The sequence below is a fragment of the Gymnogyps californianus genome, chromosome 1 (assembly GCF_018139145.2).
Source record: "Gymnogyps californianus isolate 813 chromosome 1, ASM1813914v2, whole genome shotgun sequence".
NCBI classification, from domain to species: Eukaryota; Metazoa; Chordata; class Aves; order Accipitriformes; family Cathartidae; genus Gymnogyps; species Gymnogyps californianus.
This window is the reverse complement of record NC_059471.1, coordinates 71381868-71404076: the sequence shown is the minus strand read 5'-3', so window position 1 is coordinate 71404076 and position 22209 is coordinate 71381868. Positions and strand designations below refer to the sequence as shown.

The 22209-nt window shown below is 43.4% G+C and overlaps 1 protein-coding gene across 1 annotated transcript in view; it reads left to right on the top strand.

Moving 5' to 3' along the window:
* Positions 1-407: 407 nt before the first annotated feature.
* Positions 408-22209, top strand: part of NPAS2 (neuronal PAS domain protein 2) — a 105366-nt gene continuing 83564 nt past the window's right edge. The window contains 1 exon segment of the mRNA XM_050915591.1: positions 408-442. The gene's annotated coding sequence lies outside the window, so the exon portion shown is untranslated.

Genomic DNA, 22209 nt, shown 5'->3' with positions numbered 1-22209 from the left:
CCGGCGGCCTCCCGCTGCCGGCGGAGCCCCTGGCCCCGGCGCGCGTGGGTCCCGCGGCGCCCGGGGCGGCGGCAGCGCGGCATGCGGCGGCCCCGCGCACCATGAGACACGGCACCGGCACCGGCACCGGCGGCAGGCAGGAGGCGGGCAGCGTCCCCGGCTCCTCGTCGGCGAGGAAGAGTTTGCCGGCTCCCGAGGCCGGCCTCCTGCGCGGCTGGAGCAGCGGCGGCCGCTGCCGCAGCGGCACCGGCAGGCACCGGAAAAGCGGCGGCATCCAGCCCGGCGGCACAGGCACCGCCGGCACCGGCACCGGCACCACCGGCACCGGCGGCGGCTCCCGCGCCCAGGTGGCCACCGCGGACAGCAGCAGCAGCAGCAGCGGCGGCGGCGGCGGCGGCGGCTGGGGCTTCCCCGCCGCGCTCCCGCAGCACCGGCACCCCAGGTAACGCGCGGCCCTGCGGTCCCGGCCCTCCCTCCGCCCGCGGGGCGCCCACCCGCGACACCCGCGCGCGGGGGGGCGCCCGCCCGCGGCACCCACGCGGGATGCCCGCCCACGCGTGACCCCCCCCCCCCCCCCCGCGGCGGCGATCGGGGTCAGCTCCCCTCCGTCCCACGCACCGCGGGGGTGGCGGATGTGCCCGGCGGTGCGGAGTGGCATCGCCTCTGCCGCGAGAAAGTTTCCGTGGGGAGTGCACTGTGCGCCCCTCCCTTTGGAAAAATCAGTTGCCCCCCGACCTGTCCCCCTCCCCATCTCGTTTTGGCGTGGTTGGCGGTTTCCTGACGCTGGGGGTTCATTTAGGCTAGACTGGAAGAGGGTCTGTGATGCGACCCGGCAGTGTTTGGTCAAGGAAAACTTCCAGTAAGACCAGTGGGATTTTTGAATGGGCGAAAGCTCCCGGTGGGTGCAGAGGTTGTGTTGTGTGCCGGGAGAGCCCCGCTGCCACTGCAGCCCTGTGCCAGGCTCCCACTTGTTTCCCTTCAGTGTGCAGAACGGAGGGAAACGTTAAATCCACTGCTGAGGGGCAACACGGGACTTCTTTCACGAAGACTTGTGCGGTGGTGTTTTCCTCTGTGGTCACTAGCCTGATTTGTCAATTAACAAGCACGCTCATCCAGAAACTTTCCTCCGTACTCCTCAACTGTCTACAGGATGGCAGCTTACTTTCACTCAAGTGACTCAGAAATAATTAGCAGTTATAAGCATTACAGCCAGCAGAGGAACTTGAATCTTTTCACGGTGCTAAATCTCCCGAAGGGCTGTAGGGTTCCCTCGGACGGGCACAGCTAACCTGAGCGTTCAGCTCAACAAGTGGCCGCCTCTTGAAGTGGAAAATTATCTCTCTCTTACCCGGGTGTGAAATGTTAATTTGTATCCCACCGTGGGTTTAGTTTGTTTGGTGATACTAAATAATTAGTGTTCACAGTTTCCAGACCTAGCCAGCTCATCCGTTGATCCGTGTCTGATTCTGAGAGCTGCCGGCTGGTGGAGGACCCAATCCTGCATACATTTCTGCAGATGAATATGGACGCAGAGTTGGCCTGGAAGCAGGAGTATTTGGAGAATGTAATTGCCGAGCTGTGCACTGTCTCACTGCACATGTGAAAATGAAGGTTTTCCAGAACCAGGTATCCGACACCAGGGTGATTCCTCAAGCTGGCAGCACTTCTGTGCCCTGCTCCGAAGCCTGGATACAGTAGGCTTGCCTAAAATTGCTTTCCTCCCGAATAAAGGTGCTGCCCTGCATGTGTGCAGGATTGAACCTACAGACTATGCTTTGCAGAATTACGATTATTGCCCGTTTTCTAGCCTAGAGCATGCGAGAGCACTTGAAGGAGTTGTTGTTTTATCATAGGCAGCAATGTTGTCTACAGTTTATCTAGTGCTTTCCAGTACAATGATCTGCTTTCGGGTGCTTATGCAGTTGCTAAGCTTAAACCTAGGCTGACGTTTTCCAGGTTGAGTGTTTGCTGAAGACAGACTCTCTTTGGGAAGTTTCAGATGAAATGGTTCAGCTATTTCTGAGAACATGGTTAGAGGGAAATGTATTCTTTGGCCACGTATCTGATGAAGATGGTTTAGGTATACATCATCCTGCATTAGGAGACCTTGATCTTTCTTTTTCTGTGAATCTGCATTTTTTGGCTATGTTGAGAAACACTTTCATTGAGACTGTTGAATTCTTGTGGCTTTGTGTTTTGGAGAAGGAAAAAGATACTTGGCTTGGGATCAATCTTGTGATGGGGGTGTGCCTTATGTTGAGCCTATGAAAAGCTTCCAGAATTTGTCTCAGTTATCATTTTGTAACAACGCTTAGGTTGTGCACTCTTGGTGGAGGGATGTTGAGGGCTTGACCATTGCGCTCACTCACTGAAGACGCTCTCAGCGCGGAGCACGCTGAACACCCCAGTGTTGTTAGGAGCTGAGCAACTGCTCGTCTTCCTGGGAAGAATGAGAGCGCTCCAGTCAGTGGCTGAAGGGCTCAGTGGACTTTCCCCTGCAGTTATTCTTCCCAGATGTTACTGCTACGGCGAGCACCACAAGGAGGGAGCATTGAAGACTGTCTCGGCTGTGTCTTCAGTGCCAGGGTGTGCCTGCTGATGCGGAGGCAGGGTGGAGGAGGAGGAGGAAACTGCTTAATTCACATGCATGGTGACAAGAAATGGTGGGACTAGAATAGAGAAGAAGTAGTATTGGTGATGGAGACATGGGGAAAGTGAAGAGCAGGGACCTTGAATTAAGTCAAAGGACTTGATGGGGTCGTAGATAACAAAGCTTGGGAACAAGGTGCAGGGAACTGTAGATAAAGATGGAAAACCCAGACCAAGAGAAGGAATGGTGGGCAGAAAAAGGTGATGAGAGACTTGTGCTGGACCAGGACAGGAGATCTGAGCCTGCAAAAGTAGTGGTTTCCAGTCTTTCAATGATTGGGGTCATGGTACTACTGGTTTTTTTTATCCTTCTCATCTTCCTCTTCACACTGCCTACTGTGTTCTTCAGCCCCTGCCTCTGCTTCTTTGCTCCTCCCCTGGTCCCCTCACAGAAACTGTTGCTGTCTCCCTGCCATGAGGAGCAACTATTGTTGCTCCAGTCATGGACCTTGGACCTGGAGAGGACCTATCTCCATTGTGGAGCCCAGGCTCTGGAGTTGCACTGAGCCCATGTGTTTGTTCTCCTCCTTAACCTGTACCCCACCATGAGGCAGCACCCCAAGGAGCAGGACCTGGCACCAGGGTCAGTCTCAGGCCTCCACCACGGTGTCTGCCCGCCTCCTTCTAACACTAGATCTGCCACGGACAGGATAGTAACTTTGTATGCCCCAGTTAAGTCTCACACTAGATTTTTATGCTGTGGACCTAAAAGACTCAACCCAGTTGGTGACTGCTGCGGTAGGCTAGGATGGGTTTTCCACTTTTTAAACTGGAGGAAGAATTTATAGCTTGGTATATTAACAATACATCAAAATAGCGAAGCCCCGTGGAAAAAAGTAGTATGTAATCATGTAACTGATGTTATATCGCAATGCATTCATTTAAGGTAGGAAAATTAAGATCAACAACCGATGGTTTCGATTTGTAGCTCTGGCATTCTTTAAGGATAGGACGTTTTGCACAGCAAATGTAATGATTTAAATAATCATTGGCTGTGTTCAACTGTAAGTTTTGAGCAATCAGATTACTTGCATCACTGTACAATTGATGATTGGCAAATATATCTTTGAAAATGACAGTTATGTCTTTTATGTGTATTTAGTTGCTTTTCTTTCTTTCTAAGCTGAATTTAAGTAACTTCCATTTGTGTTTATAGTTTTGCTTTCAGACTTTTAGGGCAGATGCACTTGAGTTGCAGGTTTTGTAGAGGGATCATTATCTGTACAACACAGTCATTTTCCCAGATTTGGCTTAGCTTTCTGTTGATCCTTGATCTTATTAAAACTTGTTCTTGAAAAACTAGGCTGAGGCCATGCAAATATTTGCGTTTTAGCTAATTTAATGCAGTCAGAAATCAGCATCGGCTGATAGACTGACTTTTTCTTTATGAGACTGATTACTGAAGTTTGAAAAGGAAACACCATGTATTAGTATTTAAGCAGAATGCATAGACGGTGGTGGATTTGTTTATGTAGTGGTGCTTTTGGTATTTCACAGTTTTTTGGGAAGGACTAAAGCCATTACTCTTTGTTGTGACCTGCTGTGGGCCACACAGGATATATATACCAGTATATTGCCAGCTGAATACAGAAATACAAGAGTTGCAGCGCAGGAAAGGCAAGGGGGTGAGAAGGGATGTGGTCCTGTAGGCTCGTGCTCTGAGTAAGCAGCTGAGAAGCTGCAGACATGGTTCACTCTCCACTCCTTGCATTTATCTTGCGCTGGCTCAGGGATGTCGTCAGATTAAATTGAGGGATTTTGGGGCATGGCTTTCTTGGCCTTGTACACATAAATTCGATGTACATTTTGGGGATAGAAGGGTAAGTACTGTTTTTTATGCTTCTCTTCCTGTGTCTCTTCCCCTTGAAAGCAAACCATGAAGCACAACTTAGTCCAACCAAAATGTTGTGTTTAATTACACTTTGGTAAAGACATTTCTGTTCCTGTATCCAAGGTCCATGGCAGGGATCGGTGTTTCTTGCATGCTGCCTGCCACATTTGGGAGCAATAGTCTTATGCACCCCCAACGCTAGTTTTAATCCTGCTTCAGTCTGAAAATTCACCCGTGGCTTCAGAAAACTAAAACTCTCACAAAAGTTAGGTCACTGGTGAGCTTGGACCTTTGTCACTAGGAAATAGTATTGCCACACGCTTTGCCCGGTACTCTGTCAATACCTGCCTGCTCTTCCTCGTCCTCTCCTTTGCCTGCAAGCTCTCTGAGGCAATGCCATCTCTTTCTCCTGTGCCTGTGCAGCAGGTAGCACATACCATGTGCAGCAGATGCTCCAAAAATGACCATGTAAATGGTGGGAACAGGGAGGTTATCTCACCTTCTCCTGCTTGGGCACAAGTCTACGTAAAACAGCTGGTCTTTTGCTGGCCTGATTATGACAGAAGGTGTTTTTCAGCTGTTTTAGCACTGTTCTTAGGGATCTGTGCATAAAATAGAAGATTTCTAGCCAAGTGAAATGATGATATGGGAAAAAAATCTAAAGGATGTGTATGTGTGTTTGAGATCAGGATGGAAATTTGGAAGTTCAGGTATGAAATCTCTTTGTCACTTCAAAACATAGAAGAAGTGCTAGCATGACAGCATCATCTACTGGGACATTTCAATCACCCTTTCTCTTTGAGTCTCTTCATGTCAGATGAATGTAATATGCATGTCAAGTTGAAAGTTAATAGAAGAAAGTATATGTATAATCATATGTAAGTGTATGTATAATCATAGAAATTCATTGCTACAGGTCACTGAAGATGCAGAAGCTTAGATAAAATCTTCCATGGACAACTCAGAAAAAAATCAATGCAATGCTCAGATGTGAGTTTAAAAAAAAAAAAAGGCAAATAGAACATTAGGGATTATTTAAAAAAGGATGGAAAATAATAAAAAAGAATCCCTTTATTTCACTGTATAAGCTATGGTGTGCCCACATCTTCAGTATCGTGTGTTGTTGATCCCCCCCACCTCAAAGGTGTATAACAGCGAGGGAGGAGATTCAGAGGCAGCAAAGGTGATCAGAGGAATAGAGCAGCTCGTGCCTGAGGAGTGACAATGCTGATGATAAAGTGATACAACAGAAGTCTGTAAAATTATGCAAAGCATGGAGAAGGCATACTGGGAATCACTGTTCACAGCGATAGCAGCGGAGGGCATCGGGTGAAGCAGGCAGTTGTGGGGATGGAAACAAAAGGAGGTGGCTCTTCACGTGGCGTGGTCAGGCTGCCGAGCTCCTCACCACAGGATGTGGATGCTGAGAGGTTACATCAGCTAATGAGGTGACTGGATGAGTTCATGGAAGAGAAATCCATCAAGGGCTATTAAATACAAAACCACTGCCTCTGGCTTAGGAGGTTTTGAGCTGCAAATTCTTGGAAGCTTGGTGAGTATCCTGAGGAAATATCACCGTTGGTTTGCCTTGTTCTTGTACTTGCCCCTTGGCACCCATGTCTGGCCACGGCTGAGAGGGGGTGCCGAGCCAAGTGGTCCCCCAGCGTCTGCTCTGCGAAATGAAGTGGGCCAGCGTCTGGCCTCCCTAGGCTCTCAAGGCCAAGGGGCTCCTGGTGGCTTGCACCTTCACTGCTCAGGGCTGGCCCCATTGTAGCACATCTGCCGAGGAAAGAGCTAGTTGGAAGAAGCTAGTTGAAGTGCTCCAAAGCAGAGCTAGGGCATCAGCTAGAACTTCAGCAGTGCTGCAAAAAGCAGGGTACAGTGCTCAAGCTTGCTCCCTGGTGTCCTGTTATGGAGTTGTGCAGGCATGGCGAGCATAGACAGCCTTATCTTCTTGGGTTCAAGTAGGTTCAGAAAGCAATTATATTCACGGAAGCAATCCCACCAAGAGGCATTGAATACCCAGATACAATGCCTGGCTGAAGAAGTCTCCGCTGGGAGACTGTAATATTGCTACATGCCTGCCCTGCTCACGCAGGCTTCCCGAGCCTTTGCTGCTGCCCGGTGTCGGGGAGGGGATTCGGGGCAAGGGGGTCATCTTCCCTGACCTGGTGTTGCTGTAGTTACAGTTTTATCTGTCAGTACGAGACCAGGCTTTGAAATTCTGAACTGTGAATGTGAGGATGTGTTGGAAATTAATTTTCTTCAGCTATCCACTGCACTTAAGTGCTGGTTAAAACAATAATGTTGTCTTGACTGCTGTTTACTAAACCAGACAATTTGCTTAATCAGCTGAAAGGCAGATTTTAAAGCCCTGGATTGCGCTTACAACGGCTGTGCTAAACCAAAGACTGTGTATTGCTGTTCACTTAAGCAACGGCCAAAGCACAATGTATGTGTGCAAATACAGCTCACGCTGGTGATATTTGCTAGCTTTTAGATGAGGTCTATTGCTATTAAAACAACAGCAACGATCCCAAACTCAGCAACATCTAAGTCCTTCTGATAGTTTCTTAAAATTTCTAGATGCTAACTGATACAGAAACTCCAGTGCAGCACTTAATGGAGCTCACAACTGCCTAGCTGTATATTTTCGGGCTACCTTATGTAATAAAATGGCAGGCCCTTACACTGCCTGTGCAAGCGAGGTTGCATAAGCAGCCTGGGGAAACAACCGGAGCTCCAAGAGCCCTCCTGAATCCTGCACGTCTTGTTTGATCTCATTTAACATTATTTAATAGGCGATATTAACCTCTTCCCCCCACCCCGCCCTGAGTTATCTCAGAGCAGTGATACTGATTTAATTTCATGCACAGACCTCACTTTTTAGAGAAGTCATCAAACTTTTCAGTCAATAGAGCAGTCTGATGTCCGGGTAGCCCTGAATTTTCTGTAATCAGCGCTCAATCCAGTTAAAAATAAAAACACATTAAACACAAAACCTTGAACAGGAAAATACTTGTTTTTCATTCTCAGTTCTAATTTAGAAACCATTCTTAAAGTTCATTATTGTGATTTGTTCTGTCTTGGGATAAACAATGTATTATTCAAGCAGCTTTATCTTTTTTTTCCTTTAAAAATAGACAATACTGTTCAATCATTGGGAAGAAAACCAGCACAAGAAAATTGTAATCAACTTTAACAGGCTTACAGATGGCAATGAATTTCTTTAAGCATAATTTTAGCTCTGCAAACAATAATAATTGAGTTTGATTGTTTATTATCATTTTGTCATTGATGAACAGACCAGACTGTTTTGCTTTCGATTCCCTCTGTTAGGTGTGTTGAATTTTTAAGCTGGAGAGCAATTTTAATAAGGCAGCTCCCACCTCTAATCTCTAAATCAACAGGTGGATGTAACCGTGCAAAACCTGAGAATTACTGGTTATCTGATTGAGTCAGCGGCTGAATAAATCCAACATTGAGCATGTCCTAAACTTATTGGTTTGGGTGGGATGCCTCTCATTAATACATCGTGGAGAACTGACATGATATTTCCCATATTATGGGTAAGAATGGTATGCTTACAAAATCTTGTCAATAATAAATGTTATTACTGCGTGCAACGTGATCAGCTGGAGACAGGATATTTTTCTGCTCTTCCTAGTTCTCATACAAAATACCTGCCTTGGTGTTTTTATTGGTAATTCTACTGATTTTACTTGTGGTATTTTGTCTGTTCCTGGTTTTGACATCTAAAACAGTAAAAGATTTTAAATTGGAGGCTTTGCATTAGACACACCCACATTCCAGTTACACTTCCAGTGACAGTTCCTTTAATTTATGATTTATAAAGGGGGAAACAGCTATATGATTTCTACATGGACCATTAAGGCCACTACTTAGGTAGGCAGAATCTTCATCCTGTTCGTCAGATGAGCATCGAGGTTTTTTAATTATTTGCTTTATCTTTGGTTACCAAGCTGAGAAGAATATTTTATTCTCCAATCTACTTATCTTATGCTTCCTTTTCAATATATTAATACAATATTTGGGAAAGATACTTTCACACAAACAGCCTAATCAAACAATAGTTCTGTGAACCAGATGGGTGCATTTCCAACAATTTCAGCAAGAGCAATACTGATAAAAAGTAAATAGGTCACTCATATTCACTCTTGTATTTATATTTTTTTATAAAAAGGACTGAAGAATCCTGCTTGTTTTCTGGGCTGTCACTGAAGTCAATGGAAACTTTGCTGGAATAATTCTGGACCTTTAATTTGATTGTTTGCAAGGTGGCATGAGTCAGTTTTTTCATCTTTTTTCTTTCTTTCCAGCACAAAGGACCTTATTGTCAGCTGATGCACACTGATGTAACTCAGCTGGTTGTAGCAATTACTTTTATACTGCCTGGCCCCTAATATCCATATTTCTTCAAAAATGCATTGTCTTTTTCAACGACAGAATATCTTGCTATATCTTGCTGTTATTCAAGTATAAGAAATAAAGCTGCATTTGGTGCCTATCCTGCTGTCCTCATTAAGGCAAAACTCCCACTGAAATCAAGGAGAGTTTGGCTGACAAAGAATTACTGACTTGAGCTTCTGAAAGGTATAAACTTTCTCTGTCACTTTGTGGTTTTGAGGGGGTTTTTGTTTGTTTGTTTGGGTTTTTTTAAAAATTTTATTTTATTTTTTATCTCCCCTTGTATTTTAACTGTTCCGCCTCCTTCTTTTATATTTATATTTTTGAATCTTTAGCTTCCTTCACTAGGATCTTTTTTATTTCTACTTCAGTCAGGCCTTAGGACCTTCTATTTCCCACCTTGCCCTGTCCTCCTTTCTTCTCTCCTCTTACTGTCTCGCTCTCTCTGTCAGTTATCCTTCTGTTATCCTCACTTTCACTGACTAGAGCACTGTAAAAAGTTGATATATATCATGCATGTTTCCAGGAATTTCATTTAGCTTGTTTAGACCCCTTCCACGTACAGGTGCCTATATTCAGGTACTTGCCTTAGGGCGAAGCAGCAGTTTGTAAGATTGGTGATATAGACAGAGATTTATTTGCACAATATTCATCTCTGTAATCTTTCCTCCTCTTCTGGGTAGGATCTTAGAAGTCCCTCTGAAGTATTCATGCAGGGTTTCAGCAGTAAATTGAGTTTTGGACTGATAAAATAAATGTTTGGCATAGTATTGCAGTCAGGAAAAAAACCTTAAGGATTTTGAAGTCTGTGTAAAAGGGGTTTTGTTGAGGGTGACAAAACTGGAAATCTCCAAAGAAATGGGTTTTATTCATAATTCTTCTACTGTGCAATGTTACGAGCTTAGACCACATATATAAGGCTTTTTGTGCAACACTTCTCTGATCCATAAACTAGGGCAGCTTTACGGAGTATTGTATGTTATGATCAATTCTGGGTGCCATTCATAAGCCAGGTATCTGAGGGGGGCACGAAGCGGGGGGCTCTGGGGTGCTAAATATACCACTGGCAGAAAGAGGAGCCACCGCGAAGGCTTTTTTGGGCGTTGATCCATCTCGGTGGTTAGGATACATTAGGCAGTACCTTGTCACCGCAGGCACTTTGCTTCCAGCTGTGCAACCCCTGACGGCGTTGGAGCTTTCCCTGGATGTCCTGGCTCCGTTGGTGACCTGCACAATGGCTCGGTTCCCCCCTGCTACCTCTTAATTATTTGCATTTTTCAGATGGAAAGCGTTTTGGAAGTGCCAAGTATTGTTATTTTCTTGCAAGTTTGACTGAAATTCGAGTTCTTTTCCAGAAGGCCTAATTTGTGCTTGTGAAATAAATAGTAGGTGTATGGCTTCTTAATGTATAGCATAGCATTTCAAACTAATGTCATCAGCTTACTGTTTCTTAGCATCTGGATCCCTGTAGACATACTTCTTGAAGTAAAAGGCATAACGCTAAACTTGCTTATTCTCCCTTAAATAAGCAAACACATTTTCTCTTATTGTAATGGTTACAAATAATTTTTCATGGTGTCCAATTGCCTGTTACTCTGGCAAACCTAAAATGTATCAAAAACTACAGGCTATATATAGAGAGTAATTCCAGTTAAAAAGGCATTTCTTCTTCTTTAATGGAATTTCTATTTGATTTTCTCAAAACCCTCCTCTTCCAAAGAACAATTTAAACCACATCTGAACAATAGATTTATTGTTGTCAACTGAATGAGAAATTTGATAAAGATAGCTTTTTGATTTCCATTAAAAATAGATTATTTTTCAGAGGAGTGAAGGATATAAGTTCAATTTTTAACTTTGAATTTCACATTTCGTTTGCCCGGTCTATAATATATGTATATTTTCAAAGTCCTAATTGGCATTAGACTTGGCATATTTCTCTGCCTATTTTTTCTCAGTGTGAAACTATTAGAGGGTCATTGTGCTGGTTAATGAAAGAGGGCTGACATTCTTTGTAAGTCGTGAGTATTTAAATATTCTTCTGTGCAAATTTTGCCTTTTCATGAAAAAAGTTTAAAGAGACATCTTAAAAAAATTTCCTTAGAAGTGTTGAAAAATGCAGGTTACATTCATTCAAAATCTAGATATCCAGTGGTGGGAGGTGATGACACATTTCAAATTTGCTACTGTATAATTAAGAGGGGATTCCATGTAGGAGATGTAAGCATAAAAATTGGGTATGGCTCTTCACAATGCTGCTAGTTTTGCAGCTGAATTCCTCAGTACTTTTCTTAGAGTGTATAATCAGTTACGCTTATGCTGATTTAATCAATTATTCTTGTGCACAAACAAACAAACACAAACAAAACCCAGCTAATTTCAGACTGTCTTTGAAACATCAGAACTAGAGATTTCATTTACAATGAAAGAAATATTATTTTCAAGCCTCTAGAATGATTTTAAAAATGGCAAAGATATATTTGGGAACTATCATACTTTTGGGTACCGGCAGCTGTGTATCCTTATGCAAAAGTGGATTTGGCTGAAAGACCAATTCATAAATATTGTATCTGAAGATTGCAGCAAGCTTTCATATTTGCAAGAGATAATGTAAAATGTGCAACATTTTTTGCTTCACTCTAAGAAGTTTCAGCTTAAACAGCTCAGTCTCCCAAATCTAATGAATAATGGCCAACGAACAGAAGTATCCATGGCTTCTTGAATCGCGGGGGCTGGAGACCATTCTGTCTGCGGAGGAGGAAAGGTCAGCCTGCTGTGGTCAGTCTGAAAACCCTCCCGCGCACTGCCAAGCTGTGAAACGGCTTGGAGGCGGGAGATGTCAATAAATAACTTGACTCCTGCACTCCGTGACTTCCCATCTTGCAGTCTAGGAGCTTCCAAGCAAGCAACAGACTGCTCCTAGCTGCATTGCTTGGAGAAACCAAGCGGGAGATGGAGGAACCTCTCATTTCTCTGTTAGAAAAAAAATGTCTTTTTTTTTTTCCTTTTTTCTAGACCTCCTCCGCCTTGATCTGCTGTTTGGGGAAGTGAGGGGTGTAGTGGGGGAGGTAAGACTAATCTTTGATCTGATGGCTCCTTTCGTTCTGGGCTGCTCTCCAGGAAAAACTTTTCCCCCTTGGGAACGCAGCATTTTTCATGGCAGAGGCTCTGCGAGCGAGAGCTCTGTGGAAGATCCTGAGCTCGCCTGACGTGCGCTTGACATTTTAGCACAGATTCAGCAAAGCAGCTTTATTCAGGTAAACACTTGGGCACATGCTTTTCATTACACATTTGCTCAGAATTTCATCTGAGTTTCTCTCCTGAATATGGAAAGACTTAAGCACATATTTAAGGGCTGAGTAGGTCCCCCATCTGACTCACGTATAGCGCAGAGAGGATGGGTTGGATGGAAAGGGAGCAGTCATCACGGTAGCGTGGCAGCTGAGAAGTGAGACATACCGTCTGAAAATCAGCATGCTACAAAGGGGCCTTGTTCTTCTGGGAGGCAGCTTTTTATCTGTATATGGCCCCAAGAAGAGGAGCGGGCCTGGACTTTTTACTTTCATCTGCCCATTTGTTCTCCTGTTTCTCGTCTTTTTGAACTACTCTGCATTGGGCTTGGATGATCTGAAGTAGGTTTATAATTAAAATTAGTTTGGTTGTTCTGCAACCTCATCTTTGGCAGTTTTAAGATTTACCCATCTGGCACCCCAGAAAGAGGACAGCGTTCTTTTGCAGAATACTTTGGGCAATCTGTATGTAAAGGAGGTGCTGTATGCTAAGTCCTCTGAGGATTACTTAGACCTCATCAGCCACGGAAGGTTTCTGAAAATTATTAAGTATTTGTCAGCAATGAACACATACCCAAACCTTTTGGCTCTTTCTAGCTACTTTATTCATGAAAAATGTTGGTTCACAGTTTTGCCTGCGAAACTTAAATTGATTCAGGCACTGATGTAACCTTTTTTGCTTCTTTTGAGGATCTGAATTATGAATCTAGATGAATGTTTTGCAACACGGAGAAGGAAAGAGAAAGGCACTGCAGAGCAAGCTCAGAAGTGCTTCTGCAGGAAGGCCATTTTGACGAGCCAGGTCTTGTCTGCTGTTAAAGGTCTTTTTGCTGACAATAGTACATGTAAGGGCACAGTGGTAACTTTCTCTAGCAGATGATACATATTGTATGCAGTTACTTTACTGGCAAAACTAAACTGTTTCCTGGAACAGAATGAGCTATCCCAGCAAAAAGATGTTTGGGGGGAGTACGGTAGAGTCGGCACAAAGATGTTTGCAATATAGGGTTCATTGAAGGTTTTTCCACATTCCTCACTGACAATACCACCCAAAATTTTAAATACGGACTACACCTAAATAGAATATGGATAATGGGTTCCAAAACCTCATCTGATGAATAGCCTTAATTGTTGTGTTTCTTCTTGCACTTTAACCAGGAGCGTGGCTACAGTGGAGGTCACATGTTTTTCAGGGATTATAAAGTAGGAGGCGGCTCACTTCAGGCCAGCCTTTTTTTCTGCATTTTAATCTGGAGTTAATAACTTTTTGGATGTTTCTCCCTAGTCTTGTTTCCCAGGTAGTCTACAGGTTTCTTTTGGAGAAGTTTGTTTGACGTGAAACTCCTCTCACTCTGCCAGAGCGCGACACCTCTTGCAAGACAATTGTCTTAAAGAACAAAGCAATAATGGGGGGTCGTGAGGCATTTCTGGCATGAACTCAGGCACACTGCCCCCATAGCATATTCTTCCATTTAAGACTGATTTTCCATTGCTTTATCAAATCTTACCCATTTTTGCTAAAGTCATAGTTGCAAGACTGCTTTAATCCATATAAGTCTCTGCTGCTACTGCAAAGGATGACCCTGCCTTACTGCCAATTCTGGACACTCATTTCTGTTATTTCCCTTGTCCTGGACCAGTGGGCCAGAGCAGGAAGCTGATCTTGCTGAAATTTAACCTTTTCTGTGTGTGGATGGGTTAATTTTCAGCTGTTGTGTTTTCCTAAGCTGGTTCACTGTGCAGCCACACAAAATGGTGGTGCGGGGGTCAAAGGAGGAAAGCAGGATTTCCTTTGGAGCCGGTGTGGGTTTAAGCCACTTTACAGTGTCCGCTGAACATTTTCCGGGACATACGAGTGTCCTGGAGGAGAAGAAAAGGGGGGCTGGGGTTTGTCCTGAGGGGAGTTGGCGAATGAAGAAATGGAGGCAAGGCTGGGACTGACTGAGGGAAGTTGTACAGGTCGGGCAAGGAGAGAGTGAGCTGGGGAGAAAAATGAACCAGCAGGAGAGGGAACACGGAGAGTGGATGGAGTAGAAAACGATGACCGGCAGGAGAGGAACACGGACAGTGGATGAGGAGGAAGGGAGACAAGGAAATTTGAGCTGCAATCCATGGCAGTGGGGAGCAAGAGAAGAGGGATGGAGAAAGAGCCCCTAGTACAAGCTTGGGTAAGGAGGGGGTGGTGTGGACAACTGGAAAAAGAGAGTGTCAGGAAGGGAGCAAGCATGTTGCTGAGCCTGGGAGAGTGAGATCAGGGTGGCAACATGGGTGCAGTGCAGTAGGGAGAAAGAGGTTGGAGGAGAAGCCAAGGAGGTCTTTGGGCTGAGCAAAGTCTGAAAGCGGGGTTGGAAAGCAGGGGGTGACGCTCAGAGTTGCTTGGGAAGTACCTTGGACTTGGAAAGCCAGACATAAAGATGAGCACATGCTCATCCTAAAGTGTGGGGCTGGAGTGAGGAATCTGAGGTACAGAAGGAGCCATCAGGCTGGAGGTTGGGTGGACAGGCAGGGGCTGCTCGCTCACGCGGGCACCTGGGAGGGGAGTCCGGTGCTGGCAAACTCGGTGCTCCTCTGCTGCCTCAGAGCCCAGGGGGAGAGCATCTCATCCCTGCCTCTCACTGCTCCCCCTTGTCCCTACCTAGAGCCGGACCCTGTGACCACTCCAGCTGCCACAGCTTGTTGGCTGAAGTGACTGGAAGGCTGCTGATATTTTGGAAATGTCACAACAATGCCAAATAATGAGGTTTTCCATTTTTTGAAAGACCTAGCAAAGTCACACACTCACAGAAACTGCATTAAATGCTAACTGCTATGGATGCAAATTCAAGCACTCAAAAATTAGGAAATAGTATAATTAAGTCTGCCTGTGTAATTTTAATTTATTCACTTCCTGCATATTCATTATGATTCAGTACTTAATGATTTAATGATCACACTATGATCAAATAATTTTTTTGTTTTGTTGTTGCCGGTCATTTTAAGTCAGGTTAATTCACTGGCAGTTCCCAGTCAGTTCACTGAGTCACTGCACAACTACTGGCATAAGCTAGGCGGGCAGGGGAAGGATGTGACCGCTTTTATGCTAGCTGTGCTAGCTTAGCCTGGCCCAAACCAATTCTGAAATGGCAACATTGATCTCCATGTAGTAGGGTAACGACTTCAGTTTTATTCGAGGCAAATCGAGGCAGATTTTTAAATGGGGTTATCCTTGTTGCAAAGAGCCCACACACCTGCAAAGCAAGGATTAACAAGGACTAACTAGCTGTCCCCAGACTGCTCCCTAGAAAAGGCAAGAGCTGAGGGAGGTCTGATGAGGCTAGCCCTTAATAAAATTCATATTTCCTGCAGCCAAATACATGAGTCTTAATAAAACCCTGAAGACTTCAGACTTTCTCCTTGATCATTCTGCGAAGCTGTAGGTGTGTTTACTGAGCAAAGTTTTTCTTAGAGGAGCTCCTCCATTTTCTCTTAAAATTATTGTTTCTTTAACTTTGTGTCAGAGGAAAAATGGAAAAATGAAGCTCATTTGTAGCTCTACTGGCTACAAGTGGTCATGTACAAAAACAGGGCTAAGAAGTGGTATTTTATGCACGACACAGCCGAATCGTGAAGGGCAGTGCCAGAGTACCTACCACAAGTAGGGAGTGGACACGATCAATGGCTGCCACCGCTAACAGCACTGCCTAGTTCAATTATTTTAGCTGCTAACAGGCCCGAAAGATAATTTGGGAGAACAGGATGAGCACAACACAAAGATATTTCTGGGTCATGGCCAGTTCCCTTAAATCCCCTGTGCCGCAGCAGGCAGGGGAGACGGCGCATGGTGGCTGGCTGAGCTTTCCAAGCCGGGGCATTTCCAATGACTAGCTACTGGGTTCAGATCTGCTTTGCACCAGGCAAGCAGTGACAAGCACATTTAGGATGAGATTCTGACTCCTTTGAACTTCAGTGATGTGACCAGAATTTTGCCTTTATGACCCAGAGGTTTGGGGCTGCGCTGAGGCCATGAGATGCTGTTTTCTGATGCGCCCTGTTCCGTTCACCACTTTCTGCTGCTTTGACTCAACATGCATCATTTTTTGGCCTCTTTATCTGTTTTAAAAAGGGGGGCTTTGTGGTTCAGCAAGCTTGAGGTAGGTCAAAGGGGAAAAAAAATGCATTTTGTTTAATTGCAAAGTATTTCCCTGGAAACTTTGTTTCTAGTAAATTATACAACTAAAAAGCTACTTTAAAAGATTAAATTTGACGTAGAATTTGTAATTTGTATTTTGAAATGTACATAATTGAGAAATAATAAATATTGAGCCCACAATGCTACTTTCTTGTTTGTTTTCAGGTGTTTCTGCTGGCATGATATCTGTTTTGGTATGGTTAAATCAGCCTTTCAAGATTTTAAATTAAAAATTCTAACTGGTTTGAATTAGACTAATAAAGAATTTTTCTTACTAATAGCTAAAATCATTTTTATGTTTACCTTAGTGATATAATTTTCATTGTAAAGAATGCATGCACTGTTTTTATATCTTAGAAAATATCAGTTGTTCATGTTCAGAACTATATAAAGCTTCAACAGTTCTTCTTTCTGATATGAATTATTTCAAGATTGTGAGCATGTAACCAAACTCTTGAGATCAAACAGACTTTCTAATTAGTTTTCTGATCTTCTAATTACCTCTTTTAGAAGCAGATTGACAGGCATTAATGAAACTTTTTATGTATATTTATAATTTCCTCTCTACAAAACCTTGTGCAAAAGGAATTTTGTTGTCTGTTCATATACTCCTTAAGCTAAGGAAATACAAACGTCAAGAATCTTGCTGTAACGACGTTGCTTCTTGCTTGCTGAGCTGGAGTTGCATGTGCTGTTTTGTATTATATCTGTAATTCAACAAAGTATTAAAACTTGTGCTTAAGTTTGAAGTTATTTTTACTCTCATGCATCAATGTCTTCAGGAGAGTAATAGGTCTTGTTTCTATCATATACTTTTTATGCTCCAAGCCTATATGTATGCAAAATATCATCCTTTAGTTGTGAGCTGTTTAAGAACACAGCTTTATGCATTTCTCTTCTGCTGTGCAAGGCTGGAAAGCTCTGAAAAGTAGAATAATGTAAACAGTAAGAACAAAAAGCTTTGCGGTGTCCATACATCACATCCAGTCAGATTGATGCATTACCTTGCTGGATTACGGGCTTCAGTCAGCAAAAAGCAAAGCAAGCTGGTAAATAAAAGTTTGACCTGATTTTCCATATAATTAAAATAGTCAGTAGATTTAAAACTGATGGAAGGCAGTGGACTCTGCTAAAAGAGCAGGCAGAAATTGAAAGGAAATATAAGTTACCTGTTAGATAGCTCTTCAGAAGAGAGAGTCATTCTTTCATTTATCCTGGTATATGGAGACCAAAAGCTCCCCCGTGAACTTTTGAGGGATCCAGTTAACATCTGAAGTCCATCTATTATAGCTACAGTAAATACATTGTTGTCATGGTAATGCAATGATCAAAGTCTGAGGGAAAAACTCCGGCATTTCTATGGTTCATAGTGTGAGATGAAAGGAAGACTTGACAAGAAATAAAATAGAATTGATAAGCATTTAGTTTAAGTTGATTTTGCAACCTTCCAGAAAGACGTTATGAATTTTAATTTAAAATAAAACAATTTCAATTTAATTATATGATTTTGTATGGTTATTCTGATATTGTTAATACTCAGAATAATGCTGTCATTGTTGCCTGGGAAAGGTGGCGGTTTTCTTCCCCAAATCAATTTCTAATTTTTCGGGGCAAAATTGACCCAATTGGGCCCCTTCCGAGGCTGTGCAGGGAAGTCTCTGTGAGCTACTGGTAGGATTCACAGGCAAATCTACTGAGGGATGGTTAGGTTTCACAACAGACTACAGCTTATTTAAGTTCACTCTACCACCGAGTGCACTTAAATGGTGGAGGGCCGATCCCATTTGCACCCATAGTCTGGCAAACACCAGCTTGCCAGCCCCTGTCCCCTTGCTCCTAGCTGTGCACTTCTGCCAGTTACCTTCTGCTGTCTGACCTAGTGAGGCTTCTGCAGAAGTCCCTTCATCTCTCTACATCAGAAAATAAAAGAAAAAAAGGAAAAGATGGCTATTTTTTTGCCAAGTTACGGAGTTGAACCAGCTCACAGAAGGAGCAGGGACCAGCAGTAAGGATGAATAGGGCAGGAAAAGCAGGATGGGAGAAAGACCTCCTCTGTTTGGTGACCATGAGCCATTTGGCTGGCCCACTGTTTGTGGCCTTGAGCATTCAAGATGCAGAGCCTGAACCGCTTGCTCACCAAGCAGGTGAAATGCATGTCGCTGAGGAAGTGCAGGGTAGAAGGGTGGCTTGAAATCCTACCTGCCTCTGCTACTTCAGTGCCTTACTAAGGGCTGCGCTCGGGGCCATCTGTAAGACAGGAATACAAAGCTCCAGTCCCTTCTGCATTTAGGCAACAAATCATTCCCTCTGGATTGTGAATCCTACCCCAAGGTGGCCTGCTTCCCCTGTTATATTGCATGGGACACCTGGTTCAGGCTTCTGATTTCCACTCCAGTATGAGTTGCTTGAACATTAGGCCTGGCTGCACAGAGTATTACCCGGCTCAGATCCCTTTTCAGAGGAATCGTCTCCTTTGCCAACATGCTCACAATGTGTTTCCAGCCCCAGTCTAATATTACCTGCTCACAGTGAATATCTCATTATTCCAAAGCTGTGTCCTTCACTTCAGTGGTGTAGCTTAATGGGCTATACGCATGCATGCCCATAAATCTTGATGGATCAAGCTGTGCAAGCTTTAGTCCCAGTGAAAGGGGATGACTCACCTGATGAAGTGCTCACTAGGCAAAGCAAAAGCTGCACAAAGGAAATCTTAAGTGTTAAAATAATCCTTTGTCAACAGGGACAGATTCTGACCTCCTTAATCACAGTGACTGCATCTTACAAGTAGCCCCAATGAATGAACTGAAACTACTTGCAGAGTAATGAAGTAGCTCTCCTGGGAGAAAGGGTACTGAATTCCAGCTATAGGTCATCAACCTTGTGTTAAAGTCTCAATCCATTTACTTGATGTCTCATGGTTAATGTTCCGTGACAGCCCTTTAATACACAAGAAAACAGCTTAATCTGAGAGAGCCCTCCTGGCATGTTATAAATTTCATCAGTATTGAAGGGACCATTCAAATTACATACATTCACAAAAAAGATGTGAAACCTCGCACGACATGGTGATGATCAAATGCTGAGCACTCTCCTAACTGATGTCCTGGACACTGGAGTAGGCCCACAGCCCATTGCCCAGCAGCCTGAGATAAAGGCATAAATACGGAGGGAAAGGCAAAGACAAGAGAAAGGTCAAAGGAAAAAGTGCAAAACCAAAAAGGAAAGTAATAAAGGAGAATTTCACTTCCAAAGTGCTTGATTGTCTGAACAGAATTGATGAGAGTGTGGAAACCACAAGGGTGGTGTCCATGCAGGATTAAGACTGCTTTCATTGTATTTTTTAAACATAAGCAGTACAAAAATTGAGTGCGTGTGAGCCATCATGCATAAGACCTATATAAATACCATGACTGCTGATCTGGAGCCTCCCCAGATTTTTAAGAAATTCCTTGCCAGAAAAGGACTGGTGACCTTAATATTATTTTATTCAATAGTTACTGTGTCAAAAAATAATTTAACTTCACAGACATAAATGATAAGAAAGTACTTGTCTTGAGGATATTTCTGCCTCGTGCAGTTTTCAACCTAAACAAAGTAAATAGAAAAGTAGTTTTGTCTGCGTAAGGACTTTATGATAGGCCCCAGAGGAATTAAAACTCCAGGCAATAAAATGAAGAAAAATCTAGAAAATGAAGAAAAACAAGTATTACAATTTAATAGGATGTTTAAAGCATATCCTTATTTTAGAGTATGTGCTCAACATCTTCCCTTACTGGTTTTTTAGGATGTTCAAGTAAGTACCAGATGATGTATATTACTAAATCACGATGCAAAAGTCGATAAACATCTCCACAAAACTTGCATTTTTCCTGGACTGCAGCCTGGATATGCAAAAAAAAAAAAAAAAAGAGAACAAGGAAATGAAAGTATTAAATGCACTTTTTTACCTCCAAATAGACTGTAAATCAAGCGTACGTAAGTTTTCATCAGTCTTAAGGCAGCACTTAGCTGTATATAATATCAAGCATCCAAAGGAAAGACCATCACTTCCAAAATGCACTCACTGTTCTCATTTGTAATTTATCCTGTAAAAATACAGCAGCAGAATGTTAATGCTCTTTGTTTAGGTTTTTAAAACTCGAGAAATACTGAAGTCAAAGGGACATGCTCAGTCTGACAGCCTGATAATTTTTTAAGAATGAACTGGAAGTGATTTCAGAGACTCCTCTTACTCCTCCATCTCCATCTTGTGCTTTTGCAATTCTGCTCCTGAGCGTTTAGTAAATTATTTTTCTCTCTGTGTCTGATAGGGCCATCCAAGCAGAGGGCAAGCTAAATGCCAGGCCACATGTCTGAGGGAATAATAAAATAAAGGGTCATCATATAAACAACATAAAGTTTTTTAAAAAAAAGACGATTTCTTTCTTTTCCTTCGGATTATTGTCCTTGTACATTTTTGGAGGGGAAGAGAAGACTTGCTAGCCTAGGTGAAGAGGCTGAGGCCTGAAAGAGGAAAGAAGAGGAGTTTGATTTGTTTAGGAAGGTGAGGAAGGATGCATGTGAAAAGGCAGTAATGGGATTTCTGGAGATCCTGGGGAACTAGAGAGAGGAAGAAGGGGCTTAGCCTAAGCCTGGTCCTTTACTATCAGCTGGCACATCTCAAGCATGAAGTATTTGATTGGTTTTGATAACTCTCTTAAAATCGAGTTACTCGTGCCCTAAGAGTTCCTGTTTCTCTCCACTGACTACAAAGGCAGTTTTGACAGTTACCGCTGCTGCCAGCATCCGTACTGTAAAGACCTGAAGTTAGGTGAGATGAATCACAAGCCAGATGTATAAAAGTTAGACATTGTTACCTCTAACTTACTGGTTTGTTAATCCTTACAGGATCCAGTCCTTGCAACCTGCCTGGTTTGGGTATTGAGATAACAACAGTGATTTTCTTGGGGAAATAAGGATTATTTGGTCATGGGGTGTGTGTGTGGTTGTATGCGTACCTGTCTCTCTGTCTTTTGAACCTGCTGGCCAATTTGTTAAGTTTGAGAGAAAGGTAAAGATCTCAAAACTACTGAATTTCTTCAACTTTTGTGACAATAGATACCTGACCCTGCAGATACCAGAGAACCTACACAAGAGCTTTCTGACACTGGACATCAGCTGGTATTGGTTTCACTGCTCACAGAACTTCATTTATTATCTGTAAATGCTTCCTTTTGGTTCTGAATTCGGTGGAGGATTAAGTGGCTCACATCTGCAGTGAGTTGTTTCACACCTGTAACATTGCTCTTGGCTTAGGATTTAGGAATAAGGTGACATGGAGCTGCTTGCTGCTAGTGCTTGCTTACGGCCATCCGCAGCTGCCAGCCTCTGCCTACAGCCATACTTGACATGGGTCCTGTCATGCCTAGGAACACCATGGTTTTGTGCATTTGGTTTTAAAAGATAAACATTTTAAAAAGAAAAAGTCAGCAACCAGGAAAGAAAAGAAGTAGGAACTGTTCAGAAATTGGGACAGGTGGATGGGCTTAGGGCCAGGTTTCCTGAATTCATGGTGGTAGCGGTTGTGGCAGATGAAGTATTATAGTAGTGGTTGCTCTGGAGAGGTTTTTGTGCGGTGACTGCACACTTCGTCTCCTCTGGCCACAAAAAAAGAAATCACAAGTGGAAGGGATTACTAAATGGGAAATGCTGTATTATTTTCATAGGTTTAATAGATGATGTGAAAAAGTGAGTTGTCAGGGAAAGCCAAAATCACTATGAACACTGCAGCATTTAGACCTGCTCTTGGCTAATTGCTGTTCTAGAGACGTTAAAAAAAAAAAGCTAGAAATGTGGTGCTGCTG